General features: G+C 49.3%; 1 long non-coding RNA gene and 1 pseudogene across 1 annotated transcript; one reads left to right on the top strand and one right to left on the bottom strand.

Moving 5' to 3' along the window:
- Positions 1-481: 481 nt before the first annotated feature.
- LOC100347825 (tuftelin-interacting protein 11 pseudogene) lies at positions 482-3,595 on the top strand (annotated as a pseudogene).
- A 452-nt stretch (positions 3,596-4,047) lies between these two features.
- Positions 4,048-7,335, bottom strand: LOC149121734 (uncharacterized). The gene is made up of 2 exons (XR_016222498.1): positions 6,851-7,335; positions 4,048-5,138 (listed from the first exon to the last, which is right to left on the bottom strand). It is a non-coding gene; the product is annotated as an uncharacterized LOC149121734 (long non-coding RNA).
- Between the last annotated feature and the right edge of the window lie 12,365 nt (positions 7,336-19,700).

The raw sequence follows: 19,700 nt of genomic DNA, 5'->3' as shown, positions 1-19,700 counted from the left end.
CTGGCCTGGAAGAGGGGCAGCCGGGACAGAATCCGGCACCCCCGACCTGGACTGGAACCCGGTGTGCCGGCGCCGCAAGGCGGAGGATTAGCCTAGTGAGCCGCGGCGCCGGCCACGAGTAAGTCTTAAGAACAAGTTAAGGGACCGGCCCCGCGGCTCACTAGGTTAATCCTCCGCCTGAGGTGCTGGCATCCCATATGGGTGCCGGTTCTAGTCCTGGCTGCTCCTCTTCTAGTCCAGCTCTCTGCTGTGGCCCAGGAGAGCAGTGGAGGATGGCCCAAGTGCTTGGGCCCCTGTACCCGCATGGGAGACCAGGAGGAAGCACCTGGCTCCTGGCTTCGGATTGGCGTAGCTCTGGCCATTGCAGCCATTTGGGGAGTGAACCAATGGAGGGAAGACCTCTCTCTCTCTCGCTCTCTCACTGTCTATAACTCTACCTGTCAAATAAATAAAAAATCTTTAAAAAAAAAAAGCAAGTTAAAGGGAAATACAGTTCAGATGCTTTATGTTCCTTAAAGCTTGTAACATAATTCGCATATAAACTAAGCCCAATTTATATAGAAGGCTCTCGATTGTATGCAATTCCTGATCTGTGTTCATTTTTATATTTGACAGTGCCTGGGACGTGAAGCCATGTTTGTTTGCTGGACCCTGTTGGAGACCGACTTGGCCATGTCACTGTTCCACCTGTACCAGGTCGTTGTGGAAGGTGGCAGTGACAGGAGAACTTCGAGATCACTGAGTGGGGTCTCCAGAATGAGCTTCCCCTAAACCAGCAGTGCCACTGCCAGACCAAGGAAGAGGCCACCTATGGGGTGTGGGCAGATTGCGACTCAGATGGCAAGAGGCCAGGCTTTGCAGGCAAACACCCCCGAGACTACTCTGCCCCAGTCAAGCTCATCAGTGCCGGCCTCAAGAAAGGGGCGGCAGACGAGGCAGGCTTGGAAGATTCTGGTGACCAAGACAATCAGGCAGGCTTTCTGAAGGATTTGAGACTGGAAAAGTTTAAAATGGATGGCGATTTTAAGCCCGGCCAGAAAGGCGCTGCAGGAGGAGCCAAGTCTTTCAAGGACTTTGGCGGCTGGGAAAGACACACGAGAGGGACTGGGCAGAAGCTTCTGAAGATGATGATCTATGTGCCGGGAAGGGGCCTCGGGAAGAATGCACAAGGCATCGTTAAGCCCATCAAAACCAAACCGAAAGGGAAAAGGAGCCGTGGGGGGCCTATGGCTCAGAGCAGACCGCTCAGTCCTTACAAAACTTCCCCACGGTGCACTCAGAGGCAGCGGCTCAGGAGCTGCAGAAGGAGCCAAGCCGGTGGAGGAAAGACCCCAACTGAAGCAGGAGGAAGCCCAAATACTCTTACAAGACAGTGGAAGAGTTGAAGGCCAAAGTCAGGACTAGCGAAAAACTCACCGCTGCCCGGAAGCCCCTTTCTCAAGTCAAGGTCAAACAGGACGGGCCGGGAGCAGAAGGTCTATTACAGCTACAGCCAGATCAGCCACAAGCATAGCGTCCCAGATGCCAGGCCGCGGGCTTCCCGCTGCCCGAGCTCCAATACAACCTGCAGCTGCTCACAGAGCTCACGGAGCAGGAGCTCATCCAGAATGACCGGCGGCTGCAGTACGAGCAGGACGCGGTGGTGAACCTGTCCCACGAGCTGCAGACGATGTCCGAGGTGCTGGAGCATGAGGAGTGCGTCATCGCCAACCTAAGCAGGTGCTAGGGCTGGTGGAGCAGTGTGCGCAGTGGATGCAGCCCGACTGCCGCAACCCCCTCACCCTGGACGAGTGCGTGCGTGTCTTCCAGACCCTGCAGGAAAAGTACCAAGAGGAGTATGGGACGTCCAACCACGCAGACCTCGCCGTGGCCATTGTCCACCTGCTTATGAAGGACTACTTCAAAGACTAGGACCCTCTCACAGACTACACATCCAGCACCGAGATCATCTCCAAGTGGAAACGCCTCCTGGAAAACGACTAGCCCCTGTCGCATGGGGAGCGGGACCTCCTGGCAGACGCCTTTCACAGGCTGATGCCTTTGGTGTGAAACATCATCAACCAGTGGCAGCCGCAGAACTGTGACCCAATGGTGGGCCTTCTGGACAGCTGGGTGCATGTCATTCCCATGTGGATCATGGATAACATCCTGGACCAGCTCATTTTCCCCAAGCTGCAGAAGGAGGTAGAAGACTGGAACCCACTGACAGACACCGTCCCCATTCACTCCTGGGTCCATCTGTGGTTGCTGCTCATGTAGGTCCGGCTGGAGCCGCTCTATCCCCCACCTGCGGCAAGTTGTCCGGCGCCCTGCAGAAGTGGCACCCCAGCGATGCCTCTGCCAAGCTCACCCTCCAGCCCTGGAGGGCCATGTTCACTCCTGGCTCCTGGGAGGCATTTATGGTCAAGAACATAGTGCCCAAGCTGAGACTGTGTCTTGGCGAGCTGGTTATTAACCCCTACCAGCAGTACATGGATGCCTTCTACTGGGTGATGGATTGGGAGGGGGTGATCTCCATCTCCAGCCTGGTGGGCCTTATGGAAAAGCATTTCTTCCCCAAGTGGTTGCAGGTGCTGTGCTCCTGGCTCAGTAGCAACCCAGATTACGAGGCAATCACCAAGTGGTACCTGGGTTGGAAATCTATGTTCTCAGACCCAGTGCTGGCACATCCATCCATCAAAGCCAAATTTAATGAAGCTCTTGGCATCATGAATAGAGCCGTGTCCTCCCACGTCAGTGCTTACATGCAACCAGGCATGCAGGAGAACATTGCCTACCTTATCCACACGGAGTGGAGGAAGGAGTCCCAGCAAAGGCCGTGCAGGAGCGCCAGGAGGCCGAGAGCATGGCCCAGAGGGGCCTCGGCGTGGCTGCCAGCCCGGTGCCCGTGACCTTTAAAGATCTCATCCAGACCAAGGCCGAGGAGCACAACATCGGGAAATGGCAAGGAGGGAAACAGCTCTACACCTTCAGCCACTTTGTGATCTACACTGACCACGGGGTGGTCTTCATGCAGGGCTGGAAGACCTGGGTGCCCACCTCACTGCAGAGCCTGATCGACATGGCCAGATAGACGGTGGCCAGGCAGGAGCAGGCTGGAGACTGGAATGTGTAGGAACCCACAGTGGTCTGAATCGTCTTGAAGGGCGTCTTCTGTCTTCAGCAGAAGCTCTGTTTCATGCCAGGCTCCCAGAGGGGCAGAAGCCCAGGCGATGCTGTTTCACCAAGTTCTCAATGGCTGCAGTCCGTGTGGAGGTGTTCCCCGTCCTTATCTCTGAGATGTGCCTGCTAAGAAAGGGGCTCTCTGCTGGGCCCCCTTGGCGACTGCCCCTGTGGTCTCTGGTGCAGCATCTGCCTCAGCTCACCCCCTGTGCCTCACAGCAAGCTCAGCTCCGTGGCTGACGGCTCTTCCACCCCGTTCCTGACAATTCCAAGGTTCTCAGGATCCTGCCGACCTGGTTCCTCCTGAAATGACCAGGTACCTGTAGAGAGCTACTGTAACTTTTGGACAGGGAACCAGTGGACAAAAGCATTGTTGACAGTGTCCATGTACATGAGACCAGCGCCATGGCATAGCAGGGAAAGCTGCTAGTACACACCTAAAAGAAGAATCCAAATAGAAAATACAAACATAAAAACTTAATAGTCACAGTAATGCTCCACTCTTTGGGGTTAAATTTCCATTGCACTTACCACCTCTTTTCATCTTTTTTTTTAAAGTAAGGAGTAGGATAATTTGGAGGGGAATAATTGCTAAAACATAATTATTCCAACACTGTTATTTTTATGACTTTACAATCAACCTTGCAAATGATGGGGCTATATTCAATAATTATGCTTCCTGGATAAAAGCCACATTTATGAAAAAAGGTTTGGAAGAGGTGGCTGATGCTTAACACTGCTCTGGGAGAGCTTATCTGTCATCGGACGGATGTTCCCAGGTACCACATGGTGTGGCCATCAGGATGATAGAATTTGAATGGGCATGCTATTAAAAAGAAACAAAACACCACCAAGAAGTAATAGCTGTAAACATAAATACATGGGTAGCACTTTATTGCATTAGCTGAAAAAAAATCTTATCTGACATTTTTGTTCAAAGATTGCGTGACTATCACACCTGGTGGTTATTGCAAATGTCTCACGTGGAGGTCCTTGTGCCAAGGACTGTCAGCATACATGGATTCATTTACTCATCCAAAGGCTCCTAAGGGATGGCCTTTAACATCATTAAACAGAGAGAAACCAACATCCAGAGGGATGAAGCAACTTGTTCAAATGCACAAACAGAGTAACAAAGGAGTTGGGATGTGCACCCAGGCAGTCTACCTTCACGCTCCTGTTCTACCCAGATGCTGTTAAGATGCTGCTGTAGAATCTCACTGTCACTTGGCATGGGCGATTTCAGAGCTATCCATTGATCACCGTTAGCATTTTAATATTTACTTTAAAAAGAATCATTCTACTGGTAATGAATGGGCTCACTCAAGGAGAAACATTACTCTTAAAATAACTTCTAGTATTAATTGCTCTGGAATGGCATTCCCTCCCCATGAAGACACCATGGATAGGCCCAGGTACACAGTCTCTTCACGTGTATTAAAGAAACATGCTAGGCGAGTAAAAGACGAGTCAACTGTAGCTTCATACTGAAGAGAACACAGCATCTTCTGGCTCGCCCAGGGACTAGCCTGGACTTTGCTGGTGGTGCTGACATAATTATTCAAAGAACACTCTTTTATTCTCAGTACTGTCCCAGTTTGGAGAGTGTACTATAGAGTTATCTTAATTTTTTTTGGGGGGGGGGGATTATACAGCTTACTAGCAGCCTCCACTGGAAACCAGCTCTACCCACCTCCTAGGATTGGGCAAGGCTACCACTTGAGTGAGCTCTAATTCTTCCCGAGGTGTTAAGCTGGAGCAGCCAGAAGAGTAGATGGAATACGCCATCCTTGCCTTGACCTTGTCCTTGTCCTTTCCTCATGCTTTCTCTTCTCATGCAGTCACTGTGATACAGGGTTTTCAGGTGGGTTGACTTGGCTTGATGCCAGCCCCCGCTGACGTTTTGATCAAACACTAATCTAGGTGGAGATGTCATGACACTCCAGAATCAGTCGGCTTTCAGGAAGGAGATTATCCTAGAAAACCAGAGCGGGCCTCGGTCAGTGAAGGCCTGAAGAACAGAGCTGAGTTGTCCTGAGGATGAAACTGCACCTGCTGACGCCAGCTTCCACCTGTGCCCAAGAGCTCCAGCCCAACTTCCGGACCACCTGCCCTACAGAGTTCAGACTTGCCCAGCCAGACCCCAACAAGTATGCAAGCCAACCCCTTGCAATTGACCTCTCGTGTACAGGATATAGCAACAGTAAAATTAAGTGAATATCTGAACCAGAAAAAATGAGAACAAGACTTATGAAAGGACTTTTAAAAGCTCCCGGAAATGTGTAGTATGAACAAACTGCATGGATTTCAAAATGTTTTGCATCAAAATAAACTTTTAATTTCATGACTGTGTCTTTTAATTTCCTTTCCCACAAATCTTAAAAGTACCCTCGGCCGGCACCGCAGCTCACTAGGCTAATCCTCTGCCTGTGGCGCCGGCACCAAGGGTTCTAGTCCCGGTTGGGGCGCAGGATTCTGTCCCGGTTGCTCCTCTTCCAGTCCAGCTCTCTGCTGTGGCCCAGGAAGGCAGTGGAGGATGGCCCAAGTGCTTGGGCCCTGCACCCACATGGGAGACCAGGAGAAGTACCTGGCTCCTGGCTTCGGATCGGCGCAGCGTGCCAGCCGCAGTTGCCATTTGGGGGGATGAACCAATGGAAGGAAGACCTTTCTCCCTGTCTCCTGTCTAAAAAAAAAAAAAAAAAAAAAAAAAAAGTACCCTCATCTGTCTACTAGATGTTCTCTCTTTCTGCTTGAGCCCTGACTGGCCAGTAATGCCTGTAGAGTCTTTAAGACAATTTTTAAAATTTATTTTCATTTTATTTGAAAGGCAAAGAGACAAAAAGAGCTGGTTCACTCCCCAAATGCCTGTAATAGCCAGGGCTGGGCCAGGCCAAAGCCATGAGTCAGAAATTCCCTCTGGGTCTCCCACATGGGTGGCAGGAACTCAAGTACTTGAGCTGTCACCTGGTACTTTCCAGGGTTGGCACAAGTAGGAGGCTGGAATGGAAGCAGAGCTGGGACTCGAACCCAGGAACTCTGATATGGGATGTAGGCATCCCAATCAGCATCTTTCCTGCTGGATCAGATTCCCACCCCTAGTCTCAGTTCTCCAGGGTCCCTCCCCAGCCCCAAACTTTCAAAGTCTCCCCCACTTTCTGGAGGGCAAGGAAGGCCCTGCTCACTTTAGCCTTTCTCTCAGGACTCACATCCCCAAGGGGCAGGAGTTCAGCTGCTCTCTTCACAGTCCCTAACATGGACAGTTTATGTCTGCGCTTTCTGTGTCTGCATGTATCAGCCAGCGTTTTGGTCTGGGGAACAAACACTGGCTATTTAAAAAAAGAATGGAGGGCTAGTTTTGTGACAAAGCAGGTTAAACCAACCATTTTGAAGTCAGCATCCCATATCAGAATGCTGGTTTGGGTCCCAGCTGTTCCATTTCTGATGCAGCTCCCTACTAACGCATCTGGGAAAGCAGCAGCAGATGGCCCGAGTACTTGGGTCCCCACTACCTACATGGAGACCTGGATGGAGCACCAGGCTCCCTGCTTTGGCCCAGCCAGAAGCCATTGCAGCCATTTAGAGAGTGAACCAGTATATGGATGGTCTTGATCTCTCTCTCTCTCCCCTATCATTCTGCCTTTCAAATAAGTAATATCTTAAAAAGGATGGGACACAGAAAGTTACTTACATAATCACCAGAAAGGCTGGAGACAGGAGCACTCAGGTGGACCTCAGTAATCACATTGCAAATGGCTCCATCATGGAAGGTGACTGCTCTGCCACAACCAGGAAGGTGCAGAACCCACAGGGACTTTGATCCGGGGGTCAGGAACCTGCCTTTCGGACCCCGTGAAACCAGTGGCAAGTCCCTGAGAAACTGCTGCAGGGGAAACCAACACCTCCGTGACAAGGCTTAGCTGGGCAGAACCCTGCGGAGGCAGCAGGCAGTCGGCTGCAGAGTCTACCTTCCAGGTCTGCAACGCAGTTGCTTAATGGGCTTTTAGAACTCTAGCTGCAAGGGATTCTGGGAAGCAAGGCCCTGAGCTCCTGGCTGCTTGTAGCACAAGGGCTGGCATGAAGAGGTGATCAGGATCAGCGCCCCCACCCCCCCGTTTTCCATCACAGCTGTTTTGATTCAGCCGGGGAAGTTTTCCTGCGCTACCCAGATAAGGATTGTTTACTTTAATAAGAAGTCTTGGGGTGCTTAGTACTTGGTGTAATTTCGAGCACACACAGGTGTTTCACACACATGAGGGGGCTTCAGAAAGTTCGTGGAATTACAGGGGCACTCGTTTTCCAAGGGTTCTCTGAAGTCCACTCGTATTTGTTGAATGACTATGAAACATAATTAACTTATTCACTCACAGGGGAGACCTTTGGTGCAGTAGTTAAGAATGTTACCTGGGATACCTGTTCTCTCTTTCAAATAGATAAAAAGTTTTTACAAATTCAATGTACTCATTTTATCCTGATATAACATAATTTTATATATTATAATCCATCATAAGTAAATTTTCCCAATTATCGAAAAGTGCCTCAAGGTCAAGGTGTTTGGCCGTCAGTTGTTGCAGGAAACCTGACCTAACAAGCGTGTGTCTTCCTAAGACTACAGAAAATCCTATTTTCCTGAGTGACATCAGAGGCAACATGCTCATTAAATCAAAGAGACCCTGGACACTAATTTTTCCATTATTTAGGAACATAAATCTGAGACTGCCACCCTAACTCTTACCTTGCTGCTTCCAATGACCTCAGAACTACGTAGATCCCAGTGCTTGGGATCACTCCAAGGTTTATCAAACTTGCCTCATTGACTCAACTCAAATTGAGCCCAAAGAAAAGAGTCTAAGTTGAGTTTTCAAGCTTAACCTAGTAGAGAGGCTGCATAAAGATTACAGAAGACTTGATCTTACTTGCTAATTAGAGATGTATTCAAATTGTAGTCTTGTTGCTTTTCCGTGTCTAACTCTGTTGGGGTGTGTGTGTGTGTGTACTGTTTAATTTAAAGAGGAGTGAGGGGAAAGGGGAGAGCGGGAGGGAGGAAGGGATAAAAGAGGGGAGGGGGACAGAGGGCGAGGGAGGGTGAGAGGATAGAGAGGGAGAGAGAGAGAACCCATTCTCTGATTTATTTCCCAAGTGCCTGCCATGATCATGACTTAGCCACAGCTGAGCCAGGAACTCAATCCAGGTCTCCCTGGTGGCTGGCAGAAATCCAGCTACTGGAGCCATCACCACTGCCTCCCAGGGTCTGCATTAGAGGAAAGCCAGAACCAGGAGTGGAGCCAGATACTGACCCTAAGTATTCTGACATGAGACACAGGCGTCCTAACCGCCAGGTTCAACTCCTGCCCCCCTGCTCTGTCCTTTAACAAGAGCCCAGCACACCAGTCCACCTGCCTGACCCTTAAACGGGATGGGGCCGCCACTGTAATGAAGCCTTAACTAATGGCACCATGGCCCTGGGGAGCTCTGCGCGGTTCCTGGCTCCTGGGGGCATTGCGGTGGCTCCAGTCACACAGATCTGTTATTTAAAGAATGTCCTCAGCCTGTTCACTTTTCATCCGTTCTCCACTATATGTCCCGCAAGCAGGAGGCATCTGTTTTTTGTTTTGTTTTGTTTTCAGTTGGGGCTCAAGAGCACTCACGGGGACTTCCTGAAAGCACAGTCACTAAGAAGGAGAGGCAAGAACCAGCCAGAGGTCACTGACACTTTCTTCGCTGGTGCTAGAGAAGCACCTTGTAGCTCACGGGCCACCAGGAACGCACGCAGGTGACCTGGGTCTCCCTTTGCAGCGCCATTAGAAACAAGCAGCTCTCTCCTGCGCATGCCCTGAGCTGAAGCCTGATTTCCAGGTGGCTGAGCATCCAGCAAGCCCTTGACCTCTGCAGTAACGCCCACATTCTCCTTTGTTGTGCCAAGCACACCTGACCCACTGCAGCCAAGCCAGCTCCACCTGTGTGAGAGCAAGCCCTGAGTTGGGTGAAGTCAACATGAGAGCACGCCCATCCTGCTCCATCACAAGCAAAGCCATGTACGGGCCCCATGGACTGCATATTATGGGCTGGTCACACAGAAGACCCCATATGCTTGTGCTTGCGTTTTTCTGTTACGCGTCCAGTTTCTGAGTAAATGTGATGCTAAGCACGGGTCTCTGGAGAAGCGAAGCCACAGGTTAATAGGATTACCCGCACACCTGCCACCTATTGCTTTGGCTCTTTAGGGAATCCACTGAAACTGACTCAGAAAGAACCCCATGTTAATAAGTTGCTAAATTCACACATTAGGAACAGCTTGCAGTAAAAATATCTTGGCAAACTTCACTCAATGCCAAGAGATCTGTGATCCCTAAATTTCTTTGTTTCCAGGGCACCATAGCTGATCTAAATGTAAAACTGTCCTTGGTTTGGCAATCAAATCTCAATTATTTATAGCCTTCAGTAGCCAATATTCACAAAATGAGCCTTGCCATGGGGTGTAGCCTGAGAATGAACCCTCTGAGCCAGTTAGAGGTTAGCGAGTACAAGGTGTGTTGGGGTGGGGGCTGGCAGGTGCTCATTTTCCAGTGGGGGCTTCAAACAAGAGAAGTGAATTTTTATGAGCTTCAGGAATCACCTGTGATGTCTGGATGGGTCTGAGAGGTGTCGATGTAGGAGTGATATTAGAAGGTGAGACACCCCCAAAGTCCTTTCAACTACATCCTCCACGGAGGGGCATTTAGCAGGAGCCAGAGACCCATGGGACCCTGGCTTCCTCGAGCTTGATGTGAAAAGGCTCCTCTTTAATTTTTTTGGGAAAGGAACACGTTCTTCGGCTAACCTGGGGAGGAACGAATTCAACATGTATCTCTTGGCACCTGTTCTTTATTATTGTTACCATTCCTAAGAATCATTTCTTTCTTTCTTTACTTGAAAAGCAGAGCGACAGAGAAAGAGGGAGAGACAGAGACAGGGAGAGACTTACATCTGCTGGTTCTTTCCACAAATGGTCACAACAGCTGGAGCTGGGCCAGGCTGAAGCCAGAAGCCAGGAGCTCCATCCTGATCTCTTATGTGGGTGGCAGCAGACCAAACACTTAGGGGGTCTTCTTCGACAGCCTTCCCAGGAACATTAGCAGAAAGCTGGTTGGAAGCAGAGCAGCCAGCACTCAATTGGCAGTGTGATATGGGATGCCTGTGTCATAAGCAGTGGCCTAATCCAACAGGACATAACGTAGGACTAATACCCGCTCAATTCCACAGCAGTGAACAAAACAGCCCAAATCTCTACCTTCATGGAGCTTAGCTTCTATTGTGGTAATACTAAGAGCTATGTTTTCAGCTCTTATGGGCGAGGTATGATTTTATTTTCAATTTTCCCAGAATCCTATATGGTAAGTACTGTTACCATTGCTTTAAAAAAGTGGAGAGGGAGTTTAATTGATTTTTATTTAAAAGGTAAAAAGATATTGATCAATATCCCATCTGCTGGTTCACTGCCCCCAAATACCAGACCACAGCAGCCAAAGTTAGGCCAGGTCAAAGCCAGAAGCCTGGACCTTCATCTGGTACCCAAGTACTCGAGGCATCACCTGCTGCCTCCCAGAGCGCACATTAGCAGGAAGCTGGATTGAACTGGAACCCAGTGACTGTGATTTGGGATGTGGGTGTCCCAGGCAGCATCTTAACCACCGCGCGACCACACCCACACCCCTACCATTGCATTTTCACAGGTGCAAACACAGAGTCTCAGTTAGTAAAACAACTTGCCCAGGACACCGGGCTCCAGAACCAGCAGCTGCAAACACTCTCTCATCTTCCAGATAAAAGGATGGGCTCACTAGCCAGAGGAATGATGATGGCAAGGTCGAGTTACCTGTTGTGACTTTGGAGGCTCTGGTGTCAACGTCACAGGGCCTAAATGCAGCCCTTTTATAGCACAGTGAAATGGGCTGCTCGGGCATGCTCTGGCTGAGCCTGTGCACCAAGCTCCTTTGTGCTAGCCTCATCTAGGGCCAAACTGCACTGGTCCTGCTTATGTAAGTAGGTTCCTGTGAAACTCTTAACCAGGGAATTTGATCTGTCCACCCCATGCCTGGGAAGTCAAGCTTTTGTTCCCAAAGCTGTCTTTTCCAAGACTCCCTCCTCCAGAAAACCTGTTGATCAGGAAGTGGTACGGCAGCACACATGGTTTTTATGTCCTGCAGTTTGCAGTGGAAAAAGTCCACTGTTTTTTCCCAGAGCTAAATGATGCAGAAGCTGCAGTGACAAGACGATGAAAAAAAAGAGACCCACATGTGCCCAAACACACTGATCCATTTCATGTCCCACAGTCACAACACATACAACAGAAATGACCACACACAGCCAGCTGTACAAGTTTGCAGGGAGAACAAAGGCAGCTATAAATATTCCAAGGAGCCAATAAAAAAAGAAGATGAAGAAGAAGAAGAAAAAGAAAGAAAGAAAAAGCCACCAGGAGTGGTTAGCTCTCCAGTGTAATGGGCTCCATAAAAGCTTTTATTGTTAAGGGAGTTACTTTACTAAGAGCTACATGAGGAAAGCCGAATGAATGTGAAAAATTGCATGCAATAACCCGAGCCCAAAGATGATTATCAACCTCTGAGTCCTGTATTTTGGAGCCAGTCAGTGCTGCTATTAGAAGATTGCCATTGTGGTTCAAGAAAAGCTTGTTTTGTACTTTTCTCCCCTTCTGGGTAAACAGAAAGTCAATATAGGCCTCTCCTCTGTGCTAGTCCATTTATTTCAACAATTATTTTAAAGATGTAATCCAATGCTACAGTCTTTCTGAAACTATAACTCCTGTGAACTTTTCCATCAGAGTTCTGCACATGCAGCTTGCTGCATGGAGAATCGAGTTATTGCCAGCAAGGACTGCTTCCCTGCCCGTCTGCCCTCATCCCTACCCCCATTCTTTGGCCATCTGCTTGTTTTGTCCTTGGCTATTGCCAGGAGAGTGGGTGACATTTAAAGGAGCCGACCCATCTGCACATCACGCATTCAAAGGCTAGCCAACTAAAATTGTAAAAAAATGGAAAACTGGATTTTTTTTTAAACATTACTCTCTTTGGCTAATAGTGTGATTTTCCTGTTTCTATTAGAAGGACCTTGCTATGTGCTTTTCTGGGCGGATGGAGGCAGTACAACCTTCCAAAATGTCAGTGTGGGGCTGTGTACTGAGGAGTGGAAATCTGTTTAAGACGTGTTGAGCAGGTGTGAATGATTGATACTTACGAAATTCTCTTTGACGGATGCCATTAACGTATTCTGGGATAACAATTGCTTTATTATCACTTTGAGTTTATTCTGACTGGGAGTTATTAAAGTACCAGTTACATATGTAGGCCATGTAACAATACAGTGTCAACTCTTCAAAAGATCAAACAAAATCAGGATTCATCTCATTTGATCAGATAGCAGGAGGATGGCTTAAACACCTTTAAAAACCTCTCCTAAATACTTCAAAAATGTTTAGATAGAACATAGGCTCAGCCAAATCAATTTTAATAAGGAGGATCATTGGGGCGGGTGTTGTGGCATAGTGGGTAAAGCCACCGCCTGCAGTGCTGGCATCCCATATGGGTGCCGGTTTGAGTCCCAGCTGCTCCACTTCCAATCCAGCTCTCTGCTATGGCCTGGAAAAGCAGTGGAAGATGGCCCAAGGCCTTGGGCCCCTGCACCAGTGTGGTAGAAGCCCCTGGCTCCTGGCTTCGAATCAGCAGAGCTCCTGCCATTTGGGGAGTGAACCAGCAGATGGAAGACCTCTCTCTCTCTACCTCTCTTTCTCCCTCCCTTTCTCCTTCCCTCTCCTTCTTTCTCTGTGTAACTCTTTCAAATAAAAATAAATAAATCTTAAAAAAAAAAAAGATGGAATAGCTCTTTACTGAGAGAGGAAAGTTCCCCTCTTTATTGAGCAGGGAGCATGACGAGTAGGTTTGCTGGGAGGAGTTCAGTCCTGCACACCCAGGTGGCTATCAGCTCGGTCTTTCGGGTTCAGTGGCAGAGGTCAGCAGGGTGTGCTGGTAAGTTTCAACAGCCATCTCTGTCAGGAAGGGGGAGAAAGAGGCCCCCTAGCTGGTGGCTGCCAATGTGTATGGTGTAAATACTCCACCGTGGTGCAGTTTCATTCCCAATGCGGGGCCACCTGTGTACAGTGCACCCTTGTGGGCCCAGGTGAGCGGCCCAGGCCAATCCCTGGGAGCAGACATGAACCTGGACATCACCAGCAGATAAACTGTTCTTAACGGCCTGAGACTGGACAATGGTGCCTAGGGAGTGAGCGGAGATATGGAGAACGCGTTCTGAAGCAGAGCTCTGGACACTCCAGCATCAAGAGTTGGGAAGCTGGTGGTTTATGGCCACAAAACCAGGACGGCTGGCTTCTTGGTGAGTGGAAATCCAAACCTCCACCCCACGTCATCACGCACAGCATCTGCTCTGCTATCTGATCGAATGACTTGAATCCTGATTTTGTTTGATCTTTTGAAGAGCTGTTGACTGATTTGCAGCAAATAAGGAGACCCCAGAGAAGGCTTTCCAAAGTCGTGGCTGTCTGAGCAAGGGGGAATGGATGTTTTATTTTAGGGGGAAATGAATTTGCAAGAGAGGACGTGCCGGCCATCGCACGTACGTGTGGGCAGAGCTCCGGCAGGTGCAATCCAGAAACGCGCCTTACATGCATGCCACGTTATGGTGAGGAGGCTTCAGCCCCTCCTGGGTGGACAGCGCAGCTCTCAAGGGAAGTGAAGGGCGATCACTGGACAGTTTTTACCCATCTGTGTACACCTGGCCCTTACAATGGGGTCTGGACTCGTTCAGGGTGGCTGGTGACTGCCTCTGTCCCCAGAATCCAACTCAACATCTAGAAGACAACTCCGGAGAACCCCGGCTGCTTGGAAAGCTGCAGGGTCTTGAAGGAGAAACGAGTCACTAAAAGACCTATGAGCGACCTGGGGCATTAGCTGGTGACACCAGCACAGAGAGGAGACCATGAAGGAGACCAAGCAAGGGTTTCCAGGAGGAAGCAGCCATCTGTCAAATGCCACCGAGGGGCGTGGGCATTTGGTGCAACAGTTAAGGTCCCTGGGTTCAAGCCCTAGTTGGGCTTCCAATTCCAACTTCCTGCTAATGCCCTTAGCTAATGCCACCCTGGGAGGCAGCAGGCGATGACCTCAGTAACTGGGTCCCTGACAGTCACTTGGGAAACCCAGATTGGATTCTGGGCTCTGGTCTTGGTCTGACCTGGTGAACCAGTGGATGGAAGTTCTCCATCCCTCACTGTGTCTGCCTCTCAGCCTTTCAAATAAAAAATGAAAATAAATACAGGAAAAAATTTTAATGTGTATACTGATGGGTCAAGGAAGAGGGAGACGTAAAACAGGCCACTGAAGCTGGCAATATAGGGACTTTGCAACCCTGGTGGGGGCAGCTTCTAAGGAGCGGAGGGAACAAAAAGTCCAAGACAGACAACACTGATCCTTCTCCAACTGGCAACACCTGGAGGCAGGAGCGGCTTTGGCAGCTGAACCCTGCATTAAGATTTTTAAAATGCACTCTGGGTCTTTGAATTAGAATCACCCAACGTCAGGACTGAACAAAAAAATCTGACAGAGCTCATGGCTTCAAGCCCTAGGAGGAGCATAAAAGGAGGGGAGGAAGTCCAAGGTCAAGAATTGGAGAAGGAATTTAAAAATCTGCGCAGACGTCCAGCCCTGTAATTGCCTATTGTTTCCTGTGGCTCTGTGAATAAAACCCAGCGCCTTTCATCTGAATTCGCTGACCTCTGCCTCCTTCCTTTAACACTGCACAGAATGCAAAGACTTTACGGAGGAGCACTCTTCACAGCCTGCGCCCTCGTGTCCCGCTCCTGCTTTGCTGTCACTGTAGTGGGAGTTCTCATGCTTCCACGCCTTTACTGTAGTGGCTCCGCACTGAGCCACATCTGGGATGCAGAGTTACTGACAGGTAAACACCATCAGTCTCTTTCCAGGCCAATCTATGATGGGTGCTCTAGGGAAAGAACCACCTGGTTTTCCCTGACACAGCTCCTTGCTGTTCTTCACTTGATCATTCATTCAATTAAAAGACTGGGGGGCCAGCGCTGTGGCTGAGTCTCTGCCTGCAGTGCCGCCATCCCTTATAGGCACTGGTTCGAGTCCTGGCTGCTCCACTTCCAATGCAGCTCCCTGCTAATGTGCCTGGGAAAGCCGGGGAAGATGGGCCAAGTGCTTGGGCACCTGCACCCATGTGGGAGACCTGGAAGAAGCTCCTGACTCCTGGCTTCAGATCCGCCCAGCTCCGGCCATTGCAGCCATAGCCATTTGGGAAGTGAATGAGTGGTTGCAAGCTGTCTCTCTGTAACTCTGCCCTACATGGCCTCCTGACCCCCTCCTATGGAGCTGTTTGTGCATCCGGGTCCAGCTGGCCAGCATGAAGCTCCAAGCTTTCGGCTGGTATGAGTGGGGTTGAACCATGTTTGGTTTTCAATAATGTTAGCCTGAGCAGAGCGCTTAAAAGCATTCTCTCCATCAACTACCCTTTCCCTGATCCTTGGAGCAGACAGATTGGGTCCTGCCCCGTGTTCATTGGTGTTTCCAGGTTGCCAGAGTCCTCGGCTGCACAGCTGGCACAGCACCTGCGCGGCTCTTCAGGTCTCCAAGCCCAGAGCCTACCTACCATCTGCCCTCCACCTTTCAGAATCCTCTTATGGTTGTTTTACATCTCATGTCTTGGTTTCAAAATTGTGCTTAGGGACAAGCAATGGGCCGAGTGGTTAAAATCCCAGTTAAGATGCCTGCATTCCACACTGGAGAGCCTGGTCCCCAACTCCAGCTTCCTGCTAATGGAGACCCTGTTGAGGCAGCAGTGACAAGTTCAAGTGATTGGGTTCTGGCCACCCATGGGGGACACCTGGATGGAGTCCCTGGCTCCTCACTTTGGCCTCGGCACGGCCCTGGTTGTTGCAGGCACTTGTGGGAGCAAACCAGTAAGTGGGAGCTCTCTGTCTCTTTGCCTCTCAAATAAGTAAATAAATAAATAAAGACTGCACTCTAAGGAAGTAAACTCTGTTTAATCCACCTTCCCAGAGCAGAAGGCTCCAACAGGTTTTTTTTTTTTAATGGAGACATTATTTCAAAAAAAAAAAAAAAAAAAAGAAAGAAGGTATCCTTACTGGAAACCATGCATTCATCCCATCCATTCCTTGTTATCTACATACGGTTGCATCCGCAAACTGCTTTATCCCTGTAGTGGGATTTAAATTTTTCTTTAGCAGTTTCTCCCTCCAGAACGGACATGGCCAGTGGTCTTTCAGGTGTTCTGGCTAGTCAGGGCCAGGTAAAGCAGGCGACATCACAAAAAGAGTCCCCTGGAGCTCCAGGAGCACAGCCTGGGGAGTTTGCAGGATTGCTAAGATTCCTGCAAGAAAGAGGTGTTCCTGCTGCATCGGGTGAGCCCTGGATCTTCACCGGCTCCATGCAGGTAAAGGCAGGTACAATTTGTGAAAAAAGCTCTCTGTAGGCAAAGTCGTGGCTGCCACCAAGTGAGGCTAACCCGAGACAGGTATGGAGGCAATGATGTGGATAAAGAGGAGAAGGAGAAGTCTTGGAGTTCGGCAGGCACTTACGTTTGATTTTCTTTTGTAAACAGAGCTAAGTAGGACCTGCAGGTTGAAGATCTCATTATCTGAAATGCACGATTTCCCCCCAACTTTTGGAATATTTGCAGGTACATACGAGAGGCCTCGGGGATAGAACCCCAGTGTGAACATCAAATTTGTCTTTCTTTTATTTTTTTTAAAGATTTATTTTATTTATTTGAGAGAGAAGTAGAGAAAGAGAGAGAGAGGGAGAGGTCTTCCATCTGCTGGTTCACTCCCCAAATGGCTGTAATGACCAGGACTGGGCCAGGCAGAAGCCAGGAGCCAGGAACTTCTTCTAGGTCTCCTACATCCCAGGTGCATTAGTGGGGAGCTGGATCAGAAGTGGAGCAGCAAGGACTCGAACCAGCAGGCCAGGGATTTAACCCTCTGTGCCACAGCACTGGCCTTGTTTATCTTTCTTATATACCTATCCTGAAGATGATTCTAGGCACATACTTTCTGGGCAGTTGCTGTGTGCTGGGAGCCCCTTTGGAGAAGCCTTGGGGAGACTGCTGTCAGGGCAGGTTCCAGACTGTGTGCCCAGACGCTGGGAATCAGTGAGTCGTTTCCCTACCTCCTGTCTTGCTGCTGGTTTAGGGGATTTCTCTGCTGAATTCTGAACCACACTGCCTTGGGGAGGGGCATAGCTCTGGATCAACCCCAGATTCACAAGCAAGTTTGCCTGTGCTTGATGTGTGTGTGTGTGTGTGTGTGTGTGTGTGTGTTTGCATCTATGTGTGTCAAGAGACAGAATGGCAGGAAGAGAAAGGCAAAGCAGAATCTGGAACTAGGTTTGACCTAACATCAAGCAAAAGAAAGGACAAGGAGTGTTGCTGAGGGACCACCATGGCTTCGGAGACTCAGTCTCTAACAGCAGTGGTGATGGGGTTTAAGAGGAAGAGCAGGGGCAGGTGAGGGGCTCAGGAGCCACAGTGGAGGGCCCGGGTTCAATACCTGGCTCCAGCCTCCTGCTAGTGTGGACCCTGGGAGGCAGCAGACACTGGCTCAAGAAATGGGTCCTCGTCACCCACTTGGGATACCTGTGTTGAGTTCCTAGCGCCTGGCTTGGGCCTGGCCATTGTGAGCATCTGGGGAGTATACTAGCAGATGAGAACCCTCTCTTTCTGCCTCTCATATAAATAAACAAATAAAATGTTTGAGAAAGAAGAGAAAGGACATACTTTCCCGAGGTTTATGTTGGTTGATACACTTCAATATGTTCCCAAAATTATAGAAATTAGAAAAATACTGCCTGCCAATTAGTGGGCCGTCAGGAAACCTTGAACCACCTGACAGGCAAGGAGATTTATGCAAGGAACTGGGGGCTTGCCCATTTTTCAGAGTTCAGTGTTTTACCAGTAGAATACAAAATAAATAAATGCAAGATTTATTTGCATATGTGGGTTTAGATGAGAATACGGCATAACCAGCAGCTTCCTGCCTCACTGGTTGTGGGGAAGGGTTTCCTGAACTAGCTGCAGGATGCTGGAACACACTTCCTTCCCCTGCTACCAAACACTTCCAAACATAGAGTCAAAATGAAAATATGCGTCATTGTGCTGAAGCATGGAGCTCAAAGTAGCAACAGTCCCAGTGAGACACTGCGATAGGAGAGCTCCGCTTTCTAATACTGCCGAATTGGTTTTCCTTTGAATTTTTTCCTGCAACTTTCACTTTCTTCTGCTCTCTCTGAGAGACAGAAGAATGAGTATGTGCTCATTTATACTCACGTGTAAATGACTGATACCCCCTTAAAGTGTTTCTTCCACAAGACTTCACTTTTGGACAGAGTTCAAGAGAATGAATGACATGGAAAAAGATGCTAAGCATCAAATTAAAAAAAAAAAAAATCAATGACCTGATGGGGGAAATAATTTCTTTGGCCCTAAAATCACCTCCCCTTTCTTCTTTCTTTACTCAATCAGTTCAATTATTTCAGCTTTCTTCTCACCGGCTTCCTCATTCAATTCACTGACAAAACATCTCTCCACGGACAAGGGATGCTCTGAACTCTTTCCAGCAGACAGGAAATCACAGCACAAAGTGCAACAAAGAGATCAGTAGGCAAAGAATGAGGACCACCGCACTAAAAGCTGAATGGGCTTGCTACGAAGTACAGAATGGGAAAAACCTGACGTGCACCTGAGGCCTTCACCGGGCAGGAGGTCAAGACGTCCACGTCGTTGGACTTCGTGGGGTCAGCTGCTGACCCCCCTGCGAGAATATTTGGTTTGGAACGAGACCTCCTTGGGTTTGGGGGCTGGTAAGCTTTCGGCTCCTAATTAGGGCACTGAGAAGACAATGTGACGGCTCACAATAACGAGAAAGCTGCTAACACTCGTCAGAGTGCAGCGTGCTACAGAGGGGCATGAAGGCTCGCTCGCTGGGTATGGCACACAGGTGACCAGGCAGCAAACGGAGCATTTCCCAGGGCATAGGTAAAGGGGCGCGCTGAGGAGCCATCACACGAATCACACGGTTTGTAGCTTTGCTTCCAAAACAGGCTGCTTCAGTGACAATACGAGCTCAACGTATATGAGAGTTTACCTTGGGGGAACCTCCTGCAGCCTGCGTCTGTGAGGGGGCAAGTCGCGAGCACGCACAGTGACAGGTTCCTGGGATGTGGCGGGATTCAGACCGTGGCCAAGGCGGCTGCAAATGAGAATTAGAGTGAGAGCGTTTCGTGGTCTCTGACCCCTCCTGCGAGCTTCTGAAAAGCAGGGTTTATGCAGATCACTCATCTCCTTCTTCCACATGCAATTCTCACTACCGGTAGCTGTGTTACAGCTCTGAAGTCCCTGGAAACTGTTACCAAATAAATACCTCATTGCAAGTTTAACAGCTAAGGGCATTCCCCTGATTTCCTTCCTTAATACACAGAAAGGTTTGCCCGTGAAACGGA

Source organism: Oryctolagus cuniculus, chromosome 16 (assembly GCF_051225735.1).
Source record: "Oryctolagus cuniculus isolate XC-2025 breed Fujian yellow rabbit chromosome 16, ASM5122573v1, whole genome shotgun sequence".
Lineage (NCBI taxonomy): Eukaryota > Metazoa > Chordata > Mammalia > Lagomorpha > Leporidae > Oryctolagus > Oryctolagus cuniculus.
The sequence above is the reverse complement of the archived record's forward strand: the minus strand, read 5'-3'. Positions and strand labels throughout refer to the sequence as shown.